Genomic DNA, 27,385 nt, shown 5'->3' on the forward strand with positions numbered 1-27,385 from the left:
CAGAGTAATAGATAGGCAGAGATAGAAGTTGTTTAATTTTCTTTCTAAAAGTATGTCAGGATAATACTCCCTGCTCTATTTTCTACTGCATACTTTTCCCGATTATAAAGAGCCTTGAAGGCTTCATATCCCTGATTCTTATTCTGAGAATAAAGCTTGAGAAACTCTTAACTAAACAAGGCAAATATTGCTTTGCTTAATTAAGTGCCATTATTTTGCTTTAAGCCACATTACTGAATTTTCAATAAATTCTATGCTTTTCTTGGCTTCCTTCCTTCTCTCTTTTGCCTAGCATCAACCTAGATTACTAATCAGCTCCTACATTGAATGGCATAAAGCAGTCCAGTCATATCAGACATAATACATGTTTGGATGCTTAGAACTATGCTGTCCAATATGATACCCACTACTATATATAGCTACTTAAATTTGTATTAAAAGTATATAAAATTAAAAATTCAGTTCCTCAATCACATTAGTCACATTTCAAATAATTAGTAGCCACCTTTTAGATACCAGAGCTGTAGAACATGTCCAACAGCAGAGAAAGTTCTATTGAACAATGCTGGTCTAGACTAAACACATATTTTAAAGAAGACGTGTGAGCAAGAGTTGCATTGTTCTGTGGCTCTCTATCATGGACCCTGCCATTTCATCTTTCTGGGTTCGTGCTCTCCCCCACCCCCACTAGAGTAACAAGCAAATTCTTCCCCTTTATTAAGGAACTTCCGTCCACACTCAGGTTCTCTGGGAGTTGTACCTTTTCCTTCAAGTGGATTTTCAATGTATTTCTTAAAACTTTGCAGTGCTACTCTTTAGAACAGATTTGTGGAGAATGACAGCCCTCTGTCTCTTTACACCTAGTCTTATTGTAATCTTTCTTCTTTTCTACACTGCTCTTTCCCAGCTTGAATGAGGGAATCGTTGTTATGCCTATTTTTAAACTTGGTTTCCATTTGTGATTTCATAATTACATTCTTAGGCTCTCTTGGCCTTTTTGTTTACCTGGTGTTTGCAGGACTTTGCAGGTTACAAAACATGAGTGCATTTAATTAGTGTGATTTATTCTTGTTGGAGGTCATTAATAAGAATGGCCTGGTTAAGTCTAACAACATCACATGCAAATCCTCTCAGTAGAGTGTCTCTTATTGAATAAATTCATAGTGCAGAAATTTTTTGTTATACAATACATGTCTTTTTTCAATATGCACTGTCTTATTTATTTCTTTGGTAATTTAGTTGCTAATTATCGATGGGCAACCGCTAAGAACTGATCCTGCTAGAGTGATGGATGAAGTACAGAAGTTTCTAGGAGTCTCTTCCCATTAAAATTACTCAGAAGCTTTAACGTAAGTTTATACTCTAATTAATTTATTGAACTTTCATCAGAGTACAGGTTTCAAAGAAATTCTACTCTGATGTTGCAATTGCTGAGTTAGCTGTTCCTTATATACTGATAATTTTCCAGTTTGACATTAGCCACTTGGGAAAGAACGTTTCAGCAGTGGCAAAGAAATATCCTAAATCCTCTGTTGATTTCTAGATATGAAAGATTTCCTCTAGAAAAAAAGTAGAGAAACAAAACAGCTGCAAATCTTAAAACCAGCAACTAACCTTAAAAGACATTACATAAAATAAGTTGGTAAGCAGTGAGCCTATTTAACAGGCAATATTGGGACCTCTTGGAAGCATAAACAGGTAATTAACTAGATGTTGTAAGACCCAACGGCCTTATTCTGGTCTGTGCTTCCCCCCCAGTGAGGAGACAAAGGCCAAGGCAGATCGATGCAACAAGCAAGAGGTTTATTGTTATTCCAGCTAGCTGGGGTCCAAGTGTCTGCCCAACACAGCGGGTTTCAACAAGGACCCCGAGCACTCAGAGCCAAGGGTTTATATAGCATTTTCAAAGCACTTAACTCATAGTAATTTTCCACAGCTACACATTATTCTTGCAAGACATACATCCTGGGGTTAGGCAAGAGCAAGCTAAGACTATTCTTCAATTGTCAGGGAGGTTCTGCACGATAAGCTTGGTATGTAGGATTAACTGACCAAGGTTAGCTGTCCAAGGGTCACCGCTGCCTTATTCCGGTGTTCATGATTGATTATCTTGTTTTTCTCAGCCTTACCCAGTTCCAGTTCACACACACTCAGGAAATGGCTTTTACGCCCTTAAGATGGCTACTCTTATGCTAACTTATTTCTATTCTTACATTCCCCTCTTCTTCTTGTATCTATTTCAATCATGAAACTAGGGGTCATCCGTTTGGTCAACACTCTGATAGTTCTGTCTCAACACCATGATTTGCACGGTGCTAATGCGTTCTTTGATAAAGGTAACTAGGCAGTTTAGGATGCAGGGGCCAAAGGTTAGAATTAATATTAAGATCATTAGAGGCCCTACTAGAGTAAAGATGAGGGTAGTGAACCATGGCGAGGAGTTGAACCAGGACTCAAACCACCCTTGGTTTTGTTCTCTTTTTCTTTTTCTTTTAGCTAACTTTTCTCTAACTTTGGCCATGGAGTCTTTTACTACTCCTCAATGATCTACATAGAAGGAACATTCTTCTTTAAGGGCAGCGCATGGTCTGCCTTGTTGGAGGAATAACATGTCTAAACTTCTTCTATTTTGTAGGACTACTTAACTTCTGGGAATGAACACATGGAGTGACTCCGGTTTGGCAGGCCCACTACCCATTAGATGGGGGAATATAATAAGCTGGGGTGTGTTTATTACTTCTGTCCTGTTGCAGAGGGAGGTGTAAGTTTTAGCAACTTTCCCAATGCAGGTTCCTTGCCCACTTACAGAGGATAAAGTGAGTCTTGGTCTTTTCTGCTGCCACCTACAGTGGGAGGGGTCAGATGACTGGTTGAGAGCATTAACAAATGCTATACCTTCGTAGTAAGGGGGAGCAACATCATAGCATAACCAGCAGGAGCGAGTTAGCTCGGGATGGATGGCAAGGGGTCCTTGATTAAAGATAATCTCCTGCCTTGATTTCTCTCTGGGACACTGGCGCTTTGGTCCAGGCGCACATTAAAAGACTGCGTGCCCAGCCTCTAAGGTGGGCTGAGATATTGTATATTTGCTAAAGAATCCTGCCTTTTACTATGCTATCTACAGCTGGGTCTGCATGCTAAGTCAGTTTCTCAGCTTGCAAAATTATTTAGGTCAGGAAGAAAGACAGCACATAAGCCTGGGCTTTTAGTATGCTAAAGTGAATCTTATACACAATTACAAATGATTAGCATAATAAAGCATGCGCTACTCTTCTTTATCTGGGGAACATTAACTGATCTCACTGAAGAATGATTCTAGAGTTTAATGTTCAACATAGTTTTAGTAGGAGGGAGGTTTCTAGCATGTAGTTACATTGCTCTGATTGCAAATATCTTGCCTTGCTTTCTTCAGAGGCTCTCGCTTTATTCTGTCTAAGCTTATGGTCCCTATTTCATTCTCTCTACAGATAGAGACTCTAGCTGCTGCTAGGGAAAGGGGGTGATGACCGCTCTGGCTGCCTCGTGCTGAGAAGGGGGCGCAGTAAAGGGTGCAGCTAGGTCTCCATCACTGGTCAGTTGAGAGGGCCTCAGAAGGCTGGCGCTTCTATTCTGGGTTTCGTTTCTATTACTATTTGCAGTTTTGTGGCTTCTAGGCAAGATAAAACAAATTGTGTTATTAGGTTATGTAGCAACATCTGGAGTTGGGTTTTCTATTCTGGAAGGAGGCTGCGTTATTGAAACAATACTTTTCTCTAAAATCACCGTCATTTTTATTAGAAGTAACCAAGTTAAGAAAATAATTAACAGCTGGCTTGATTATTTGCACAAGTGCAGCAAGAAGAGCAATTGATTACACAGGCTCTTTTAAATATGCTTTGCTGGAACTTTTTGTAAGGAATTTCAGATTGAACTTTTAAAGGCCTCTTGAGGCCAGACAGCCAAGCCAGACTTGCCATCAGGCTTTGCCTGCAATACCTGTAGATTTGGATGAATTCCTCTCTTCTTGAGGTCTCTGCACCTGCCAGGAAGTGACCTTCCTTATTCACCTGGTAAGGCTGCTGGGAACTCTGTAAGCAAGGTACCAGGCCAGTTCTTCCAAGGGGCTTTGTTGGCTTTATAAAGTCAGTCTTAGTTCCTTAAAGTTGTTCACATCTGAGTCCATGCACATGTCTCTCAGGTATGACATTCCAGTCAAAACCCTGGCAGTATAACCAGTGCTCTTAATTAGTCTTCTCACAAGGAAAGCAGATTCTTATTGAACTCGTGCAAATAAACATATTGCCATGGAATACAAAAATAGTCACTGAAAGTTTTTAAACTCTGTAGGGATCAGGTAGAGAGAAGGATGTTTCAATTCTGCTTATAAAGATAGTCATTTACCAAACTGTTGTCAGCTTAAGAGAACAAGCTTAAAACACTTTATCAGCAACATTTGAAACAAAAAGACACAAAATCATTTTCTTTAGTTTATGTAATCTTATGTAACTAATACCTGTTCTGCTGAAATCCAGTTCTTTACTAGTTTAGGAATAATAAAACAGTGACTATAAATGACAAAAGACTTACAAATGACAATGGTTACTGTAAGACAGTTGACATAAGGAAATTCTGATATTTCTGTAACACAAAACAGTCAGTAATAAAGTTTAGCATCATTCTCTTTGACAGTGCCTTCCTGGTAAATATATATATATATATCAGATAAATAAGCCAAATTAGTCAAGTACTTTCTCTAATGAGAAAAAATTCCTCTGACATGTTCCAGGGGCCCTCTGGAAAATATCAGAGTTAACTAGAGGTAAAAGCACTTTTTTTGCATTTAATTCTTTTAGAACTGTCTATCATTACACATTTATTGTCTATATACCCAGCACAGTAAACGAGGTATCTTTAAAAGGTGGGGCAGCAGGGGAGATTGCTGCTGTCAGTTTTTAAATACAATATATAGAAAGTCAAAATAATTCTAGGTTACCAAGCATTCTTGAGAGAATGGTAGCAGATGGTAGATTCTTCTGCTTTTATCTTCAGGAGAGGAAAAAAAGCTACAATAAGAATTCACATTTAGCTGAAAGAACTGTCCAAACTCAAGGCAGAGTATAATATCACCAGGCATACAAAAGACCTGTTAGAGATACATACAAAGAATGAATATGGCTATAGTCAAATTCAACTTAGAAGTTTAAGCAGAATCTCAAATTTAAATGTCTCTTTCCTTTACACAGATATTCAGATCTGACCAGAAATATGCTTTGAGATGAAAGAGATCAGGCATTTTACTTCTTCATTTAAGGATTGAGAAATGATGACCTTTGGCTTTCTAACCAGCTATTTCATTCATGGCGTCAATAGTGGGTTGTGGTGACATGGAAATGTATGCTGGATATTTGGATGGTTTAAATATTATATACAATCAATAGCTTACAAACAGTGAAAATAATAAGAACATAACTCAGCATAAGTGTCCAAGACCAGATACAAAAAAGCAGAGAAAGTACTTAAGTCTACAGGTCTTCCCTGAAAGCTTCAAGAATGTTTTACTCTTTAATAGTAGATAGAGCTTTTAACAGAATTTGCATAGCAGCTTATAAGATCATTTGCATTAAAAAATATGGAGAGTCCTCCATGTTTTTTTAAAACATACAAACATATCCACAGCATATAAATTAAACAAGAAGACCTGGTGGTTCTAAAAAAAAATCGATTACAACCTTTCTCAAAAGTGGTCACACGTTTGTCCATCTAAACCTTTTATAGTGAAACCTGTTTTTCTGGGATAAACATAATCTTGTCCAGATTCTACACAGTTTAATTTTTAAGAATAAATTTTGGTTTGTTCACTAAGTGCATTTAATCAGCTAAAAAAAAGCTTTGTTACCATTCTGCTTAGGAGGTTAAATTAAGAAAACAAATAATCAGTAACAACTTTAATCATTTCTTGGTTAGAGAGATTTTTTTACTGATAAAAATATAAGGAATAAATTCAATTTCTCATGCCATGCAATCATTTTCAATAACAAAATATTTCAAAGGCAAATAAAGGTTACACAGTTGTTAACAAACTTTAGCTTTTAGTCTTTTTAATATTAAGATTTCATTTTTTAAAAAATATTCTGGCAACTCACTGAGACTTTAAGCATGAGAAACTGCTTTGATAAAACAATTAGAGAACCTTTTGCAATCTTTCGACATTAAGAGCAGACTAACAGTTAAAGAAAACTGTTCTTTTAACTGGAAACAAAATTCTAATTTTGCTGTGCACTTGATATCAAGACTCACTTGCTTTAATTTCACATAGCACGACTATATCTGTAAGAATATAGTAATTTATTCTTCATTTGCCCCATGGTCTCAAGCACATAAATGGGTGAGAATTATGCCTGGGCTTGCCTGGGGCTTGACTGGGTTTATCTCGCCTTATCTCTAAACATCCTGACACTCCCCCAAAGCAACAGGCTGAGCAAATCCGCTACAAGAAAAGAAACCACGCTGCTGCACCACACTGCTCTCTCTCTTTGTCTCTGTCTCTCTGTCTCTCTCTAAACAAACAGCTGCACTTTAGAACAAAGCCACTTTCTTTTATCAAAAAACACATTCTTTAGCATGCAGACGAGCTTTCATTCTTTATACTTTCTCTTATTAAAACATACATCTTTTAGCATAGAGAAATGTTTTCTTTATTTAAGCAGTTTTCATTAGAACTTAAAATTATTTGATACTTTAACTTTCAGTGAACACTGAAAAACAGGCCACCGTAAACTGTTACACTAGCATTCTTCATCTATGAACATATATTATCATTTTTGGAAATGAGTTTTACAACACAATTTCTCATTAGGCACAAAATATGTCTATATAACTTAGCAAACTTGAAAATTTTTGGTTACCACAAAAATTCTCAGGCTGTTTGCAGATATATATATACTATTATACATTAATACAGTATTATTATTAAGATCTTTATTTGCTACACTTGTTTACTTATTTTTAGCAACCATGCCAGATTACTTAGAAAACTTTTACTAAACATTAGACAAAGGCAAGCTTTTCTTCAAGCATCTTCTTTTTTTTTTTAGATAATTATTTTTTATTGAAGGGTAGTTGATGCACAGTATTACATTACATTAGTTTCAAGTGTACAACACAGTGATAAAACATTTATATACATAATTCTAGGTTCCAGCTATCACCCTACCAAGCTGTTACAATATCTTGACTATATTCCTTATGCTATACATTACATCCCGGTTACTTATTTATTTTACCATTGGAAGTCTGTCTTTTTTTTTTTTTTTTTTTGTGAGGGCATCTCTCATATTTATTGATCAAATGGTTGTTAACGACAATAAAATTCTGTATAGGGGAGTCAATGCTCAATGCACAATCATTAATCCACCCCAAGCCTAATTTTCGTCAGTCTCCAATCTTCTGAGGCATAACAAACAAGTTCTTACATAGAGAAAAAATTCTTACATAATGAATAAGTTACATAGTTAACAGTACAAGGGCAGTCAACACAGAAACTTTCTGTTTTGCTCATGCATTACGGACTATAAACAGTCAGTTCAAATATGAATACACATTTGGGTTTTATACTTGATTTATATGTGGATATCACATTTCTCTCTTTATTATTATTATTTTTAATAAAATGCTGAAGTGGTAGGTAGATACAAGATAAAGGTAGAAAACATAGTTTAGTATTGTAAGAGAGCAAATGTAGATGATCAGGTGTGTGCCTGTAGACTATGTGTTAATCCAAGCTAGACAAGGGCAATAAAACATCCATGTATGCAGAAGATTTCTCTCAGAACAGGGGGGGTGAGGTTCTAAGCCTCACCTCTGTTGATCCCCAATTTCTCACCTGATGACCCCTCTGTGACTGTGCCTGTCTTAGGTTGTTCCTCCCTTGAGGAATCTACCCGTCTCTGGTAACCAGTCATCTTCCGGGGCCATACAGGGAAATGTAAAGTTGGTAAGTGAGAGAGAAGCCTTATTGTTTGAAATGGTTAGCTTTTTATTTCTTTGCATATTTATGCCCTGTAGCTTCTATGCCCAGCATTTGTCTTGAGGTATCTTTACCACTTGGAAGAATTATGATACTCGGTAAATTTGATATGTGGCACGAATTCTATTTAAGGGTTGTAATTAAAAAGGAGGAAGAAAAGCTATAGAAGTAGCAGGCGGAAGAAAACATGGGAAGATTGATTATTTCTTTGACATATCTTCTTGTACAGTAACTTCAGCATGTATAGGTTTTAAGCTACTACTTAAATTGCGCACACACATTAACATAATAGGAGTATAGTTACATAACCAAAGCATATCTGTAATTACCAGCCATCTCCAGTGAAACCAAGAAAACCAGTTAGGCACCTTAGGCATTTGTGAAAACTTATCTATGATATGGTGGATATTGTCCAACTGAACTTGAACAGTCTGAGAGAAATCAGACAAATTAAAACAATCCATTCCTGGGGAATGCTCACATCCCTTATGTTCTTTTAACAGTAAAGAGTGCATAGTTGTAAGATTTTGAAGTGCTACAATTTGCACTTCTCCTAATTCTTGGTTGAGTTCCAACAGTCAAATTTGTTGTTTTACTGTATGCGCAGACCAGCTTAGATATCTCCTTCATTCCCATGGCAAGTCCAGGAGCTGGTGGGATGAGTGCATCTACAGCTGCAGCAGTGCGTGGATCTTTGTTGGGGTTTTTTGATGATCATCTTCTGGCATGAGTCTTCCAGAGGGTGCTGATGTTGGAAGTTCTCTTTCATATCGTATCTTAGTTCATTTTCGGGGTAGCCCAATTAGGCTTTGATCTTCTGTATAAACACAAACAGACCCTTTGCCTACACTTTTATATGCCCTTTATACCCTTGTGTAGAACTCATTGGAGGTTACCACACAGGAACTGTCCTTTTTGTTTTATTTTGTTTTGTATTGTTTTGTTTTTGATATCAGTAATCTACACTTACATGACTAATATTATGTTTACTAGGCTCTCCCCAATACCAGGTCTCCCCTATAAACCCCTTTACAGTTACTGACCATCAGCATAGCAAAATGTTGTAGAATCACTACTTGACTTCTCTGTGTTGTACAGCGCTCCCTTTTCTCCTACCCCCTCATGCATGTTAATCTTAATACTCCCCTACTTCTCCACCCCCTTATCCCTCCCTACCCACCCATCCTCCCCAGTCCCTTTCCCTTTGGTACCTGTTAGTCCATTCTTGAGTTCTGTTATTCAGGTGCTGTTTTGTGCCTTCAGTTTTTCCTTTGTTCTTATATTCCACAGATAAGTGAAATTATTTGATATTTCTCTTTTTCCGCTTGGCTTGTTTCACTGAGCATAATACCCTCCAGCTCCATTCATGTTGCTGCAAATGATTGGATTTGCCCTTTTCTTATGGCTGAGTAGTATTCCATTGTGTATAAATACCACATCTTCTTTATCCATTCATCTATCGATGGACATTTAGGTTGCTTCCAATTCTTGGCTATTGTAAATAGTGCTGTGATAAACATAGGGGTGCACTGATCTTTCTCATACTTGATTGCTGCATTCTTAGGGTAAATTCCTAGGAGTGCAATTGCTGGGTGAAATGGTAAGTCTGATTTGAGCTTTTCGATGTACCTCCATACTGCTTTCCACAATGGTTGAACTAACTTACATTCCCACCAGCAGTGTAGGAGGGTTCCCCTTTCTCCACAGCCTCGCCAACATTTGTTGTTGTTTGTCTTTTGGATGGCAGCCATCCTTACTGGTGTGAGGTGGTACTTCATTGTAGTTTTAATCTGCATTTCTCTGATAATTAGCTATGTAGAGCATCTTTTCATGTGTGTGTTGGCCATCTGTATTTCTTTTTTGGAGAACTGTCTGTTCAGTTCCTCTGCCCATTTTTTAATTGGGTTATTTGGTATTTGTTTGTTGAGGTGTGTGAGCTCTTTATATATTATGGACGTCAAGCCTTTATCAGATGTGTCATTTTCAAATATATTCTCCCATACTGTAGTGATCCTTTTTGTTTTACTGATGGTGTCTTTTGCTGTACAGAAGCTTCTCAGCTTAATATAGTCCCACTTGTTCATTTTTGCTGTTGTTTTCCTTGCCCAGGGAGATATGTTCAAGAAGAGGTCACTCATGTTTATGTCTAAGAGGTTTTTGCCTATGTTATCTTCCAAGAGTTTAATGGTTTCATGACTTACATTCAGGTCTTTGATCCATTTTGAGTTTACTTTTGTATATGGGGTTAGACAATGGTCCAGTTTCATTCTCCTACATGTAGCTGTCCAGTTTTGCCAGGACCACCTGTTGAAGAGACTGTCATTTCGCCATTGTATGTCCATGGCTCCTTTATCAAATATTAATTGACCAAATATGTCTGGGTTAATGTCCGGATTCTCTAGTCTGTTCCATTGGTCTGTGGCTCTGCTCTTGGGCCAGTAGCAAATTGTCTTGATTACTAAGGCTTTATAGTAGAGCTTAAAGTTGGGGAGTGAGATCCCCCTTACTTTATTCTTCTTTCTCAGGATTGCTTTGGCTATTCGGGGTCTTTGATGTTTCCATATGAATTTTTGAATTATTTGTTCCAGTTCATTGAAGAATGTTGCTGGTAGTTTCATAGGGATTGCATCAAATCTCTATATTGCTTTGGGCAGGATGGCCATTTTGACGATATTAATTCTTCCTAGCCACGAGCATGGGATGAGTTTCCATCTGTTAGTGTCCCCTTTAATTTCTCTTAAGAGTGACTTGTAGTTTTCAGAGTATAAGTCTTTCACTTCTTTGGTTAGGTTTATTCCTAGGTATTTTATTTTTTTTGATGCAATTGTGAATGGAGTTGTTTTCCTGATTTCTCTTTCTGTTGGTTCATTGTTAGTATATAGGAAAGCCACAGATTTCTGTGTGTTGATTTTGTATCCTGCAACTTTGCTGTGTTCCGATATCAGTTCTAGTAGTTTTGGGGTGGAGTCTTTAGGGTTTTTTATGTACAGCATCATGCCATCTGCAAATAGTGACAGTTTAACTTCTTCTTTACCAATCTGGATTCCTTGTATTTCTTTGTTTTGTCTGATTGCCGTGGCTAGGACCTCCAGTACTACGTTAAATAACAGTGGAGAGAGTGGGCATCCCTGTCTAGTTCCCGATCTCAGCGGAAATGCTTTCAGCTTCTCGCTGTTCAATATAATGTTGGCTGTGGGTTTATCATAAATGGCCTTTATTATGTCAAGGTACTTGCCCTCTATTCCCATTTTGCTGAGAGTTTTTATCATGAATGGATGTTGAACTTTGTCAAATGCTTTTTCAGCATCTATAGAGATGATCATGTGGTTTTTGTCCTTCTTTTTGTTGATGTGGTGGATGATGTTGATGGACTTTCGAATGTTGTACCATCCTTGCATCCCTGGGATGAATCCCACTTGGTCATGGTGTATGATCCTTTTGATGTATTTTTGAATTCGGTTTGCTAATATTTTGTTGAGTATTTTTGCATCTACGTTCATCAGGGATATTGGTCTGTAGTTTTCTTTTTTGGTGGGGTCTTTACCTTGTTTTCGTATTAGGGTGATGTTAGCTTCATAGAATGAGTTTGGGAGTATCCCGTCCTCCTCTATTTTTTGGAAAACTGTAAGGAGAATGGGTATTATGTCTTCCCTGTATGTCTGATAAAATTCCGAGGTAAATCCATCTGGCCCGGGGGTTTTGTTCTTTGGTAGTTTTTTGATTACTGCTTCAATTTCGTTGCTGGTAATTGGTCTGTTTAGATTTTCTGTTTCTTCTGGGTCAATCTTGGAAGGTTGTATTTTTCTAGGAAGTTGTCCATTTCTCCTAGGTTTCCCAGCTTGTTAGCATATAGGTTTTCATAGTATTCTCTAATAATTCTTTGTATTTCTGTGGGGTCCGTTGTGATTTTTCCTTTCTCGTTTCTGATACTGTTGATTTGTGTTGATTCTCTTTTCTTCTTAATAAGTCTGGCTAGAGTCTTATCTATTTTGTTTATTTTCTCAAAGAACCAGCTCTTGGTTTCATTGATTTTTGCTATTGTTTTATTCTTCTTAATTTTATTTATTTCTTCTCTGATCTTTATTATGTCCCTCCTTCTGCTGACTTTAGGCCTCATCTGTTTTTCTTTTTCCAATTTCGTTAATTGTGACATTAGACCATTCATTTGGGATTGCTCTTCCTTTTATAAATATGCTTGGATTGCTATATACTTTCCTCTTAAGACTACTTTTGCTGTGTCCCACAGAATTTGGGGCTTAGTGTTGTTGTTGTCATTTGTTTCCATATATTGCTGGATCTCCATTTTGATTTGGTCATTGATCCATTGATTATTTAGGAGCGTGTTGTTAAGCCTCCATGTGTTTGTGAGTCTCTTTGCTTTCTTTGTACAGTTTATTTCTAGTTTTATGCCTTTGTGGTCTGAAAAGTTGGTTGGTAGGATTTCAATCTTTTGGAATTTTCTGAGGCTCTTTTTGTGGCCTAGTATGTGGTCTATTCTGGAGAATGTTCCATGTGCACTTGAGAAGAATGTATATCCTGTTGCTTTTGGATGTAGATTTCTATAGATGTCTATTTGGTCCATCTGCTCTACTGTGCTGTTCAGTGCTTCCGTGTCCTTACTTATTTTCTGCCCAGTGGATCTATCCTTTGGGGTAAGTGGTGTGTTGAAGTCTCCTAGAATGAATGCCTTGCAGTCTATATCTCCCTTTAGTTCTGTTAGTATTTGTTTCACATATGCTGGGGCTCCTGTGTTGGGTGCATATATATTTAGAATGGTTATATCCTCTTGTTTGACTGAGTCCTTTATCATTATGTAGTGTCCTTCTTTATCTCTTGTTACTTTCTTTGTTTTGAAGTCTATTTTGTCTGATATTAGTACTGCAACCCCTGCTTTCTTCTCACTGTTGTTTGCTTGCAATATGTTTTTCCATCCCTTGACTTTTAGTCTGTACATGTCTTTGGGTTTGAGGTGAGTTTCTTGTAAGCAGCATATAGATGGGTCTTGCTTTTTTATCCATTCTGTTACTCTGTGTCTTTTGATTGATGCATTCAACCCATTAACATTTAGGGTGACTATTGAAAGATATGTACTTATTGCCATTGCAGGCTTTAAATTCGTGGTTACGAAAGTTTCAAGGTTAGCCTCTTTTTATATTACTGCCTAACTTAGCTCACTTATTGAGCTGTTATATACACTGTCTGGAGATTCTTTTCTTCTCTCCCTTCTTGTTCCTTCTCCTCTATTCTTCATATGTTGTGTGTTTTGTGCTGTGCTCTTTCTAGGAGTGCTCCCATCTAGAGCAGTCCCTGTAAGATGTTCTGTAGAGGTGGTTTGTGGAAAGCAAATTCCCTCAGCTTTTGTTTGTCTGGGAATTGTTTAATCCCACCATCATATTTGAATGATAGTCGTGCTGGATACAGTATCCTGGGTTCAAGGCCCTTCTGTTTCATTGTATTAAATATATCATGCCATTCTCTTCTGGCCTGTAGGGTTTCTGTTGAGAAATCTGATGTTAGCCTGATGGGTTTCCCTTTATAGGTGACCTTTTTCTCTCTAGCTGCCTTTATCACTCTTTCCTTGTCCTTGATCTTTGCCATTTTAATTATTATGTGTCTTGGTGTTGTCCTTCTTGGATCCTTTCTGTTGGGGGTTCTGTGTATTTCCGTGGTCTGTTTGATTATTTCCTCCCCCAGTTTGGGGAAGTTTTCACCAATTATTTCTTCTAAGATACTTTCCATCTCTTTTCCTCTCTCTTCTTCTTCTGGGACCCCTATAATACGGATATTGTTCCTTTTGGATTGGTCACACAGTTCTCTTAATATTGTTTCATTCCTGAAGATCCTTTTTTCTCTCTCTATGTCAGCTTCTATGCATTCCTGTTCTCTGATTTCAGTTCCATCAATGGCCTCTTGCATTCTATCCATTCTGCTTATAAACCCTTCCAGAGTTTGTTTCATTTCTGCGATCTCCTTTCTGGCATCTGTGATCTCCCTCCGGACTTCATCCCTTTTCTCTTGCGTATTTCTCTGCATCTCTGTCAGCATGTTTATTATTCTTATTTTGAATTCTTTTTCAGGAAGACTGGTTAGGTCTGTCTCCTTCTCTGGTGTTGTCTCTGTGATCTTTGTCTGCCTGTAGCTTTGCGTTTTCATGTCGATAGGAATAGTTTGCAGAGCTGGGACGAGTGACGGCTGGAAGGACTTCCTTTCTTGTTGGTTTGTGGCCCTCCTCTCCTGGGAGAACAGCGACCTCTAGTAGCTTGTGCTGCGCAGCTGCGTGCAGGCAGGGTTTCTGCTTCCTGCCCGGCTGCTATGGAGTTAATCTCCACTGTTGCTGTGGGCGTGGCCTGGCTCGGGCAGCTACTCCAAAGTGGTGGAGTCGCGTTGGAGCAGGAGCAGCTGATAGGCTATTTATCTCCATAAGGGGCCTCCCTGCTCCCTGCAGCCCAGGGTTTAGGGTGCCCAGAGATCCCTGGATTCCCTACCTCTGGATTAAGTGTCCCGCCCTGCCCCTTTAAGACTTCCAAAAAGCACCCGCCAAAACAAAACAAGGACCACCAAAAAAAATAAAATAAAATAAATTTTAATTTAAAAAATAAAGTGGTCGCTCGTTTTTCTTTATTCTCCGGTGCCAGCCTCAGGCCTCTGCTCACCGGTCTTGCTGCCCTGTTTCCCTAGTATTGGGGTCCCTATCCCTTTAAGACTACCAAAATGCGCTTGCCAAAAAAAAAAAAAAAAGGGCTCTCACTTTTCTGGTGTCCTCCTGCGCCAGGCCACCACTGCCCGCTCACTGTTCTTGCTGCCCTGTTTTCCTAGTATCGAGGGCCCTGCACTCTGGCCCGGATGGCTGGGGCTGGGTGTTCATCAGCCCTGTGCTCCGTCTTCCTCCCACTCTGCCTATTCTTCTCCTGCCGGGAGCTGGGGGGAGGGGCGCTCGGCTCCCGCCAGGCCGGGGCTTGTATCTTACCCCCTTCGCGAGGCGCTGGGTTCTCTCAGGTGCGGATGTGGTCTGAATATTGTCCTGTGTCCTCTGGTCTTTATTCTAGGAAGGGTTGTCTTTGTTATATTTTCATAAATATATGTTGTTTAGGGAGGAGATTTCCGCTTCTCTACTCACGCCGCCATCTTCCGCCCCTCTCCAAGCATCTTCTTGAAATGTTTAACAGCTAACATCAACTTAAATGACTTTTAAGTAAACTTTGGCAGCTGATAACTATAAGGACATGCATGCGTCAGCCAATCCTAAATTAGCATTAATGCTTAACATTTTTTATCAGATTTTCTGGAAGTTTTAGAATGCCCAATTTTCACAAGTGCTTGTCTTTAAATCAATTTCATTAATACCATCCGGAGATAGAAAGATATTTTCATTTACATACTTAGACACACAAACATACAGACTGAGACATAATGATAAGGTTCCCTCCGGCAGCCAGCCAACGTTTAAGGATGGCCACTTGAGGTGCAGAAAACATGAAATTTTCTCTTCCTGATGTCCGTGCTCAAATTGTGAGCTCTCTCCCTAACATCTGAGAAAAATGGTCTGTCATGAGAGACAAGGGTGTGTCTGCGTCTGTCCCATTTCTTCTGTCAAAAAGACTAAGACAAACAAACACGACAAACAACAACCAGGTGCCTACAGAGAAGAATCTGCCGCGGCCGTGGAGACAAACCTGAAAGTAAGTTGAGGGCCTGTCGGACTGCAGCGGCAGCTGACTTTCCTCACAGATGAGGACCTCGTCCTCCAGATGGGGGCAAGGAACGTCTCCCAAGACCCCTGGTCAGCAACCTGACAGCGCGTCCGCCTAAGTCAATGCTGACCCAGAAACAGATTGGTGCTCCACAGGTTGAGGGCCTGTCGGACTGCAGCGGCAGCCGACTTTCCTCACAGATGAGGAACTCGTCCTCCAGACAGGGGCAAGGGATGTCTCCCAAGACCCCTGGTCAGCAACCTGCCAGCGCGTCCGCCTAAGTCTATGCTGACCCAGAAACAGATTGGAGCTCCTACAGGCTTATACAGGTTTCAGGTTTGTTCACGAACAAAAACAGTGAGTGTGCTCACCAGCTGGCAAGGCACTTTCTGATTAAACACAGAACGTTCTTACAGGTTTGACAAAAGACACACACGGATACAAACACAGTAATACCTGGCCAGGGCAAGCCTCCAATCCTTGGCTTGTCGTTCCTCCGGTGGGGGGCACGTGATCCTGGACGAGCCCCCAAATGTAAGACCCAACAGCCTTATTCTGGTCTGTGCTTCCCCCCCAGTGAGGAGACAAAGGCCATGGCAGATCAATGCAACAAGCAAGAGGTTTATTGTTATTCCAGCTAGCTGGGGTCCAAGTGTCTGCCCAACACAGCGGGTTTCAACAAGGACCCCGAGCACTCAGAGCCAAGGGTTCATATAGCATTTTCAAAGCACTTAACTCATAGTAATTTTCCACAGCTATACATTATTCTTGCAAGACATACATCCTGGGGTTAGGCAAGAGCAAGCTAAGACTATTCTTCAATTGTCAGGGAGGTTCTGCACGATAAGCTTGGTATGTAGGATTAACTGACCAAGGTTAGCTGACCAAGGGTCACCGCTGCCTTATTCCGGTGTTCATGATTGATTATCTTGTTTTTCTCAGCCTTACCCAGTTCCAGTTCACACACACTCAGGAAATGGCTTTTACGCCCTTAAGATGGCTACTCTTACGCTAACATTTCTATTCTTACAATGTCTTATGAACTCACTCCCTTCTCTTTAGTGCAATTTTCAAACACAATGTCATAGAGCAAGAAATAGTACATAGGTGACTGAAAAGGCATGTTAGGGTTGAGGACTCTGGGATTTCCCCAGAAAGCAAACCACACGGGCACGGAGATGTAAATCCAAGCAAAGTCTTTATTCAGCCAGCTAGCTGGGGCTGACAGCACCTCCCCTGACACGCAGGCCGAGTCCGAGCTGCCGACCCCTAGGCAACTTTAGGTAGGGATTATATAGGGTTTTCACAGCCGTTGCACCGAAGCCCACGCATTTCTACAACCAATAATTTTAAAACATATTCTATATATTCTATATTTTAACCAATGGAGTTGAAATGAGAATGCCCCGGTTACCTAACCGCTTCCCGTAATCTCTAGCTCACACAAGCATGTCTACGTGACTTATCATGGGTTATGTCCCGAGGCTACTGCCCACCTCTGGTTATCTAACTTAGGGCAGGCATGTTAGCTTCGGGAAGTTTCTACGAAAACTGGGTGGCTCTTGCTCTAGGGTTTAGCTAGGTTTTATTAGTTCTTTTTCCTGACTTTTGCTGCTCTTTGCACTTCTTTACATTACCCCTTTTCTTGATCAGACTGAGGAATCTTCCAGAGCAGCACCTAGGGCCTGATACTTTTGATGAAGGACCAGAAGTTGGACGGTGTTAACCCTCGCCCATACAAACCTAAGCAGCCTGTTTATTATGCACGGACCAATTGTAAGCAACAACAACAGGATGACTAATGGCCCCACAATGGCCGAGAGGAGAGTAGCAAACCAAGGCTTGTATTTGAACCAAGACTCAAACCAGCTTTTGTTACTTTCATATTCTTTATGCCTCTTCTCTAGATCCGTTTTAAGTTTGGCTAAGGAATCTCTGACTGCACCTGTCTTATCTACATAGAAACAGCACTCTTCCTTTAGGGCTGCACACAGTCCACCTTCCTTTAAAAACAAGAGGTCCAGGCCCCTTCAGTTTTGTAGGACCACCTCTGACAAGGAGGTGAGGGATTGCTCCAGGTCTGATATTGACTGTCAGAGTTGTTCTAGGACCCTGTCGACTGCCAGCCTCAGGGCTGTGAGCCCTTTTTCCCGAGTTACAAGGACTGCAAACCCAGTGCCTGCCCCTGCTATCCCTAGGGAGAAGAGGGACCCAATGGCCAGGGCGGTAACAACCTCCCTCTTGCTCCGGTGGGGGCTCGGCCTTTCTTCCCAATAAGAAAGGAGTGATTCATGAGAATGATACATTAGGCGAGGTAGAATGACCACCAGCACACAAAACTCACTGTTAGCATTGAACACAGAGGTGGATAGGGCCAGAGTGAGGCCTGTCTTTGAGCAGAGCCACCAGCCCGAGGAGGGTATAATCCACTTTTCCTGCTCCCACGTGGTGTAAGCGTAGGAAGAGCATACCTGGCCCTGGGCCGTCGAGACTGTGCCTACACAAGTACCAGCGACTGAAACCTGAGCCATCGTAAGTCCCCACAGTTTCCCGTCCCAGTAAGTGGGATGGGAGTTGCTGATAGTGTAGGAGCCATTTATCCCGATTGCCTCATAGAAGGGGGGTGAACCTGGGTAGCATAGCCAACAGGGATCGGTGAGGGAGGGAGTGGTGTGGTTAAAAGTCTCTGCTACTGCCTGCACCATTTCCCACATGGGGTTATCTGACCTGGAGGGACCCAGACCCAGTCCTCTTGTGGGCTCTGGAACCAGGGCTACAGCTACCCGCAGTGTTACGGGCCAGGCTATGGTGGCTCCGATGACTCACCCCAAGGCTATTACGGCTACGGCCCCGGCTACAACTACAGGTGGGTCTGGGGCATGTGTTCTGGCAGTTGGCCAGTGGATGTGACTGTCAGTGCCCGCCAGGGCGCCCCTCGGGGAGCTGAGCTGGGCGTGAGGTGCAGGCATACGTCCAGTCGACATTTTCTCGTCCCTTTGGCCCAGGCCCTTGTCCTGGATCGAAGGTGTCTGGGGATGTATAACCGGGTTGGGACCTACGGCGGTGCTGGGAGTTGACACAGCTAATTTGATGGTGAGGATTGAGCCTTCATGTTCCCCATGTCCCCCATATTTATAGTACTTTATCCCCCATTTTAGTCCTTTTATCCAACGCGATACCTCAGTCTTTTTACCCGTCTCTTGGTGAATTGAATTCGTACCCAATCCTGGTCCCTTCGGTCACAAGCTTTGTCCATAGGCACGTGACGAGGGATGCCCTGGTTGACATAAGAAAATTTGACAGCATCTTTTTTTGTAACTGGCCATCTCTGATCCCCATCATTCGAGGTCACACAGTCCCCTATGTTGGCACACCAGAAGGGCCCCCACCCACATGACTCTCCTTAACCTGCTTCTGGGCAAGCATAAAATACATGGGAGCGAGCCAAGTTTTGAGGGACTTTGGGCTGCCCCCAAAGGGTTCGGTAACCTTGGTTGATCCATTGAAGGCAGAAAAACAGGTCAGGCCACCAGGTTCCGAGTGGCACAGTGTGTTCTGTGGTACTGACGACCTCCCCAGTTGCGCCGTTAACCAGCATCCAGGTCAGGTCCCATGGCTGAGGGGGTTTGGTGCCTTCGAGCGTGGTTCCCTTGAAGGTCCATATTAAGGTGCTTATCAGCAGGATCCCCTTCATCTTCGGCTTAGGTGTAGTTTTAGGGGATTCGCAGGATGCTGCTGCACCTTCCACTCTTCCTTGCGGGCCCCTGGATCTTTATGAGGCAGGACCTTCCGAACGTGGGTGTGATGCACTCAGGGAGCGATACCATCAACCTTGAGAGCAGTGTGGGTGGTAAACAATACAACATAAGGTCCCTTCCACCTGGGCTCAAGAGTCCTCACTTGGTGTCTCTTGACCCATACCATATCCCCTGGGACTATGCCATGTTCCGGTCTCGGAATTTTCCCGCCCTCGTAATATGCTCTGATCAGGGGCCAGATTCCCTGCTGCACTTTAGCAAGAGCTTGCAACACATTCAGATAGTCAGGGGCTGGTTCCTCTGCACCGGGAAGCTGCACTCGCTGAGTTATGGGTGGAGGGGCCCCATACATTACCTCAAATGGAGTTAAACCATGTACATAGGGGGAGTTCCGAGCACAGAAGATGGCTAAGGGAAGGAGGGTCACCCAGTCCCCGCCAGTCTCCAATACCAATTTAGAAAGGGTCTCCTTCAAGGTCCGATTCATTCTCTCTACCTGCCCAGAGCTTTGTGGGTTGTAATCACAATGTAACTTCCAATCCACCCCCAAAGCCAGGGCTAGTCCCTGCAGGACTTTGCTAATGAAAGACGGGCCGTTATCAGAACCTATGGCTTCAGGGACCCCATATCTGGGGACGATCTCTTCAATTATTTTTTTTGCTACCACCTGGCTGGTCTCATGCTTGGTTGGGAAAGCCTCCACCCACCCTGAGAAGGTATCCACCACAACCAGCAAATACTTATATCCATACTTCCCTGGTTTTACTTCGGTGAAGTCTATTTCCCAATTCCTCCCTGCAGCCCTCCCCCTTTCCCAAGTACCTGCCGGGTGCAGCTCTCTTGGGGCTGGTCTTAGCATCGCACAGGTACTACATTCTTTCGTGATCTGACAAGCTGCCTCATTCTGGTGGGGAAACACCAACTGTGCAGACTGGAAAAGGCTGAGCAGCTTTTTCCAGCCTAGATGGGTGGACTTATGCAGATTAGCAAGCATATACTGTCCTAATGCTTCTGGCAGAATCAATCTACCTTCTTGGTCCCTACCCCAATTTCCTTCCCCAAACACTTTCCCTGAGACTTGTTCCCTAATCCACTCGAGGTCCTGAGGGGAATACTTAGGTTTGGGTGGCAGGGCCGGCAGTTCAGGTATGGGTATCTCGAGGGCTGCAAGTGTAAGGGAGTCCGAGAGGGCCGCCCTCCTAGCTTCTGCATCAGCATGGTTGTTGCCGATGGCCTCAGGTGTCTTCTTTGGTTGGTGGCCCGGTACATGTATAACTGCTACCGCCTTTGGTTTTTCGATAGCGGCTAGTAGTCTTTGGACTTCTTGTAGATTCCTCAGTTCCTTTCCTTCCATGGAACGGAATCCTCTTTCTTGGTAGATGGCACTGTGGACGTGGACAGTGCCAAAAGCATACCTGCTATCTGTGTAGATGTTGGCCCGCTTGCCTTCGGCTCTTTCCAGGGCCTCAGCGAGAGCAATAAGTTCCGCCTTCTGTGCTGAGGTGCCAGGGGGCAGAGCTGCGCTCCAGACAACTTCCCCTTCGAGAGTCACTACCGCTGCCCCTGGTCTCCTGACCCCTTCCTGCACAAAGCTGCTCCCATCTGTGTACCAATTTAGCTCATAGTTCAGTAACGGTGTGCCTTTCAGGTCTGCTCGCACCTGTATAATTTCGGAAAGGATGTCTCTACAGTCATGGATGGGGGTCGACAGATCTGGGTCCAGCAGAAGGGTGGCAGGATTTAGGGTCACCGAGTCAGAGAAGACAATTCGTGGAGAATCTAGTAGGAGCCCTTGGTAGTGGGTGAGTCTTGTATTCATCATCCATTTTCCTGGAAGATGCCTGAGGATCCCCTCTACAGTATGTGGGGTTGTTACCCTCAGGTTCTGGCCAAAAGTCAGCTTGTCTGCCTCTTTTACTAGTAGAGCGATGGCTGCTAGGATATGCAGACAAGGTGGCCACCCAGAGGCCACTGGGTACAGCCGCTTGGACAAATAGGCCACAGGTCTCTTCCACGGGCCCAGCTGCTGAGCCAGGACTCCTTTAGCCACTCCCTTCTTTTCATCTACAAACAGGATGAAGGGTTTTTCTGGGTCTGGCAGAGATAGGGTGGGGGCCCAGAGGAGAGCTTCTTTCAGTCTGTCAAAAGCCTCTTGTTGTTCCTGATTCCATTGCCAGCCCGGCCCTTCTTTGGTCGCCTCATATAGTGATTGGGATATTTCTGCGTATCCTGGAATCCAGAGCCTGCAGAACCCGGCTCAGCCAAGAAATTCCCTCACTCCCCGGGGTGAGGAAGGGATGGGGATAGTCAGGATAGTTTGTTTCATGGCCTGCGTTAGCCACCTGGCTCCATTAGATATTTTATACCCCAGGTAGACCACTGACCTCTGACAGATGTGGGCTTTCTTGGCACTGGCTTGATATCCCAGTGCACCTAGTTCAGCCAGCAAGTTCCCTGTGGCTTCTTCGCACTTCTCACGGGTTTCTGTGGCCAGCAACAGGTCATCCACATACTGCAGCAGTGTCATGCGGGGGTGGCTCCTGCGAAAGGGCTCCAGGTCCTGGCTTAGGGCTTCATTGAATAAGGTGGGAGAGTTCTTGAAGCCCTGTGGCAGTCTAGTCCAGGTAAGTTGCCCATTTCTTCCTCCCCCTGGCTCCTGCCACTCAAAGGCAAACAAAGGCTGACTAACTTCAGAGAGTGGGATACTGAAGAAGGCATCTTTCAGGTCTAGAGTAGTATACCACACATGTGAGGGTGGCAGGTGGCTGAGTAGGGTGTAAGGGTTGGGCACTGTAGGGTGGATGTCTTCTATTCTCTCATTGACCTTTCGCAAGTCCTGCACCAGTCTGTAATCCCCACTGCCAGGCTTCCTTACTGGAAGCAGGGGCATATTCCATGTGGATTGGCAGGGTTTAAGGATTCCTGTCTCCAACAGCCTGTGGATATGGGCTGTTATCCCTTTCCTAGCCTCTTCCGGTATTGGATACTGCCGGACCCGGGCGGGTAGGGCCGCGGCTTTGAGTTGAACAACAACCGGGGGCAGATGTTTGGCGAGACCGATTTCTCCGGTTTTGGCCCGTGTGGAAGGGAAACTCTGCAACCAAAAGTCAATTTTGCCCTGTTCTCCCTGGCCCCCCCTCTTCTTGATCTGCCTGAAACAGGTGATGTTCATCGGCCAGGGATAGAGTCAACACATGTAATGGTTGTAAGGGCTGCCCTTCTTTGTCCATGATCTTTATCCCCTCTGGTTCAAAATGGATGCGTGCCGTGACCTTGGTTAGTAAGTCTCTGCCCAGCAATGGTGCGGGGCTCTCAGGTACAACCAGAAATGAGTGAGCGACCTGATGCCTTCCTAGGTCCACTTGTCTGTTAGTAGTCCAGTCACATCTCTTGGACCCTGTCGCTCCTTGGACTATACTTGTGCGTCCTGGGTTTAGGGGACCATGGGCTTGGTTGAGAACTGAATACTGTGCCCCAGTATCTACCATGAACCCAATGGGAGTCCCCTCCATGCACAGGGTTACCCAGGACTTGGGGAGGGGTGCCGAGCCCCGTCCCCGTCAATTCTCCTCTCCTAGATGTAGGGTCTTAACGGGGTTCCCTCCGCCTTGTTCCCTCCTTTTGGGGCACTCCCTCTTCCAATGCCCATATCTCTTACACAGGGCGCATTGATCTCTTCCTAGTCGGGATTGGTGGGGCCCCGTTCTTTGAGGTGATCTAGGGCTCTCCTTCACCCTGGCCAGGAATATCCTGGCCATCTCCTCCCTCTGCTTCTTATTCTCCCTCCTCTGAAATTCTCTGTCTTCTTTCCTATTTTTCTCCTGCATTACCCATTTCTCTTTCCTCAGCCTTTCCTCTCTGTCTTCTGGAGTTTCCCTAGCATTGAAGACCTTCTCCGCTTGCTGCAGCATTTCTCTAATAGATATTTCCCCCAGGTCATCCCATTTGTGGAGTTTCCTCCGGATATCGGAGGCTGCCTGGTTGATGAATGAAAGGACTACAGCTGACCTATGTTCCTCTACTTCTGGGTTTATGGGGGTATATTGCCTGTAAGCATCAAACAGCCTTTCCAGATATGCGGCCGGGCTTTCCATTTCCCCCTGAACAATAGTTTTTACCTTAGTCAGGTTAGTGGGCCGCCTGGCGGCCGCCTGGAAACCAATCATCAGAGTCTGGCGGTAGACCCGGAGACGCTCCCTACCTTCTGCAGTCCCAAAGTCCCAATTCGGGCGCACAGTGGGAACACCTCGTCGATGATGGGCTGGAGGGTAGTGGGTCTTCCATTTTCTCCAAGGACATTTTTCCTGGCCTCATTGAGGATACGCTCTCACTCTTCCATTGTGAAGAGGGTGCAGAGCAATTGCTGGCAGTCGTCCCATGTGGGACAATGGGTAAACATAATGGACTCCACCAGACCTATAAGACACTTGGGGTCCTCCGAGAAGGGAGGGTTCTGAGTCATCCAATTATAGAGGTCACTTGATGAGAAAGGCCAGTACTGATATTGTTGAGCTCCGTCTGGACTGCCTGCACCGATGGCACGCACAGGCAGGACCGGCACTGCTCCTTCTGAGGTGGAGGAGGGAGCCTCCCCTTCTTGTTCCCTGGCCCCCCGAGGCCTTAACTGCATTCCTCCCGCTATCCCTGGCCTCCTGCCCTCTCTTGCTGGAGAGCCTGGAAAAGCTGCAGCCATTCCTCCCACTCTCCCTGGCCTCCTGTCTTCTCTTGCTGAAGAATCTGGAGAAGCTGTGGCCGCCTGGTCCCTGCTGGGCTCCCCAACCTCGTTTTCTACCCCCCCGGCGGCTTCACCCCATTCCTCCCTCGGAGCCGCATATGGGGGTGGCCGCTCAATTGGCAGAGGGGGGTAGAGGGGAGAACTGTCCGGGAGAACAGGCAGTGCACTCGGGGTTCTGGCCCTGTGATCAGAGGGCTTTAAATCTTCCCGGGCAACTAGGACAGAGATCTTTAGTGGGTCGGTGTGAGGTTTCCCCACCAAAAAGGGCCTCAGCCAGGAAGGGGGATTCTCGGCCAAATTTTCCCAGACAAGAATATAGGGAAGTTGGTCGGGGTGGCCCTTAGGGTCTGGCCGGGAGATAATGGCTTTGACTTTGCCAATAAGGTCCAAGGAAAGAGACCCCTGCATCGGCCAGCCTTTCTCCAAAGGAAGGCCACTCGGCCGAGCAAAGGGTGTCGAGCTTACCTTTCTTGATGCTAAGACCCATATTTAAGGCCTGTTCCTTGACCGTCAGAAAATGGGAAAGGATCAGACCTTTAGGAGTAGCCTGAGTTTGGCCCATAGTGAGAAAGACAAAGGCGAAGGATAGAGATGCCACTTAAAACAAGATGACTGGTGTATGTGCTTGTGAGCGGGTGCCTGTCGTTGCACAGTTTTTTCTTCTGTGGGGTACGCGAATTTATCTGGGATTCGTGGCTGCGACCCCCTTATCCTGTCATGGGAGTCTTCTAGTGGCGGGCACCCTAATGGCTCTTAATTGCCTGACCCGTGCCCGCGGGGAATGATTTAGTGGCAGAAAGGAGGAACAGAAAGAACAGGAGAACCTCAGAATAGGGGAAACTTAAAATGAAAAGCGCAGAAAGAAATATAAACCAAAACACAATAAAACAAGCAACAATAACACTAAACACACACACCACATCTGATCGCACTCGCTCGGACCAGTCCTTCTCTCACTCTGGTGCGCACCACAGTCACCACTTTCAGGATCCTCAAAAACTCTCGTGATTCTCCCGAAAGGCATCCACTCGGACTGCCGCAGGGTGACGAGCTCGATCTTTTCCTCCTCAGGCGCCAGGTTCCTGCCGATCGGACTTGCCTTCCCAAGGCCGAGTCACTCGGACCCCAGGGCCAGGATTGGTTACCTGGACTTCACCCAGGGTCACTAACCTGGGGGCCGGGACTACCAACCTGGACTTCCTCACTTGGGGTCACTAACCCGAGACCATACATGGGATGGTGACTCCCGCTTTATAATGGGTTTATGCAGACATGTGGGGGCAACCCTCGAATTACACTGCCCCGTCCGGACAATTAGACCTCACCTCCTCCAGCCGTCCTTTGTTCTCAGGGAAGCTGTTCAGATCCTGGATGAGCCCCCAAAATGTTAGGGTCCAGGACTCCGGGGTTTCCCCAGAGAGCAAACCACATGGACACGGAGATGTAAATCCAAGCAAAATCTTTATTCAGCCAGCTAGCTGGGGCCGACAGCACCTCTCCTGACACGCAGGCCGAGTCCGAGCTGCCAATCCCTAGGCAACTTTAGGTAGGGATTATATAGGGTTTTCACAGCCGTTGCACCTAAGCCCATGCATTTCTACAACCAATAATTTAAAAACATATTCTATATATTCTATATTTTAACCAATGGTGTTGAAACGAGAACGCCCCGGTTACCTAACCGCTTCCCATAATCTCTAGCTCACACAAGCGTGTCTACGGGACTTATCATGGGTTATGTCCCGAGGCTACTGCCCACCTCTGGTTATCTAACTTAGGGCAGGCGTGTTAGCTTCAGGCAGTTTCTACGAAAACTGGGTGGCTCTTGCTCTAGGGTTTAGCTAGGTTTTATTAGTTCTTTTTCCTGACTTTTGCTGCTCTTTGCACTTCTTTACATCCCATGCCATTTTATAGGAGTTTGAGTAAAAACATGCCACATTAAACATTTTTTAGTAGCAAACAATACTAGCCGTAGTTGCTAAAATCTGCTAGTTCTCTAGATGACCTGTGAAAGAGCACTTAGAAATGCTAAAGAGAAGAAAATGACAATTTCTTATGATGAATTTGTTTTTAAAAGTGGTTGTAATGTTTGAAAATCCATAAATATTTATATGTTCTAAGTATTTATGTATATTGCTTCATAACAACACTTTGTGATGGGTACTATTAGCTCCATTTTTAAGCTAAAAAAGCTGGGGCACAGAAAAGCTAAGCTGTCATTCAGCAAGTAAATTGAGAAGGCAGGATTGAAACTCAGTCCTCTGAAGCCTACACTGCCAATCTATTAAGCTCTTCAAATTGGCATTAGATGTTACAACCAGAGAAAAATAATATTGTGAATTTTTACTAATGAATAGTATATCAACAGGAAGTACTTCCTTTATAAGCCTGAAAGAATCAAGTGAGCTTTTTTTTTTTTTTGTAGATAATTATTTTTTATTGAAGGGTAGTTGACACACAGTATTACATTACATTAGTTTCAGGTGTACAACACAGTGAATCAACATTTATATACATGATAATTCTAGGTACCAGCTATCACCATACCAAGTTGTTACAATATTTTGACTATATTCCTTATGCTATACATTACATCCCGGTTACTTATTTATTTTACAATTGGAAGTGTGTACTTTTTTTTTTTGATTTTTTGTTTGTTTGTTTGTTTTTGTTTTTTGTGAGGGCATCTCTCATATTTATTGATCAAATGGTTGTTAACAACAATAAAATTCTGTGTAGGGCAGTCAATGCTCAATGCACAATCATTAATCCACCCCAAGCCTAATTTTCATCAGTCTCCAATCTTCAGAAGCATAACAAACAAGTTCTTACATGGAGAACAAATTCTTACATAGTGAATAAGTTACATGGTGAACAGTAAAAGGGCAGTCATCACAGAAACTTTCGGTTTTGCTCATGCATTATGAACTATAAACAGTCAGTTCAAATATGAATACTCATTTGATTTTTATACTTGATTTATATGTGGATACCACATTTCTCTCTTTATTATTATTATTTTTAATAAAATGCTGAAGTGGTGGGTAGATACAAGATAAAGGTAGAAAACATAGTTTAGTGTTGTAAGAGAGCAAATGTAGATGATCAGGTGTGTGCCTGTAGACTATGTGTTAATCCAAGCTAGACAAGGGCAATAAAACATCCACGTATGCAGAAGATTTCTCTCAGAACAGTG

General features: G+C 43.3%; 1 long non-coding RNA gene and 1 pseudogene across 1 annotated transcript; one reads left to right on the plus strand and one right to left on the minus strand.

Moving 5' to 3' along the window:
• LOC118908931 (bifunctional heparan sulfate N-deacetylase/N-sulfotransferase 3-like) overlaps nt 1-27,385 on the plus strand; it is a 151,047-nt pseudogene that overhangs the window by 106,571 nt on the left and 17,091 nt on the right.
• Nucleotides 3,467-25,495, minus strand: LOC130683840 (uncharacterized). The gene is made up of 3 exons (XR_008997847.1): nt 25,168-25,495; nt 4,047-4,199; nt 3,467-3,649 (listed from the first exon to the last, which is right to left on the minus strand). It is a non-coding gene; the product is annotated as an uncharacterized LOC130683840 (long non-coding RNA).

The sequence above is a fragment of the Manis pentadactyla genome, chromosome 5 (genome assembly GCF_030020395.1).
Source record: "Manis pentadactyla isolate mManPen7 chromosome 5, mManPen7.hap1, whole genome shotgun sequence".
NCBI classification, from domain to species: domain Eukaryota; kingdom Metazoa; phylum Chordata; class Mammalia; order Pholidota; family Manidae; genus Manis; species Manis pentadactyla.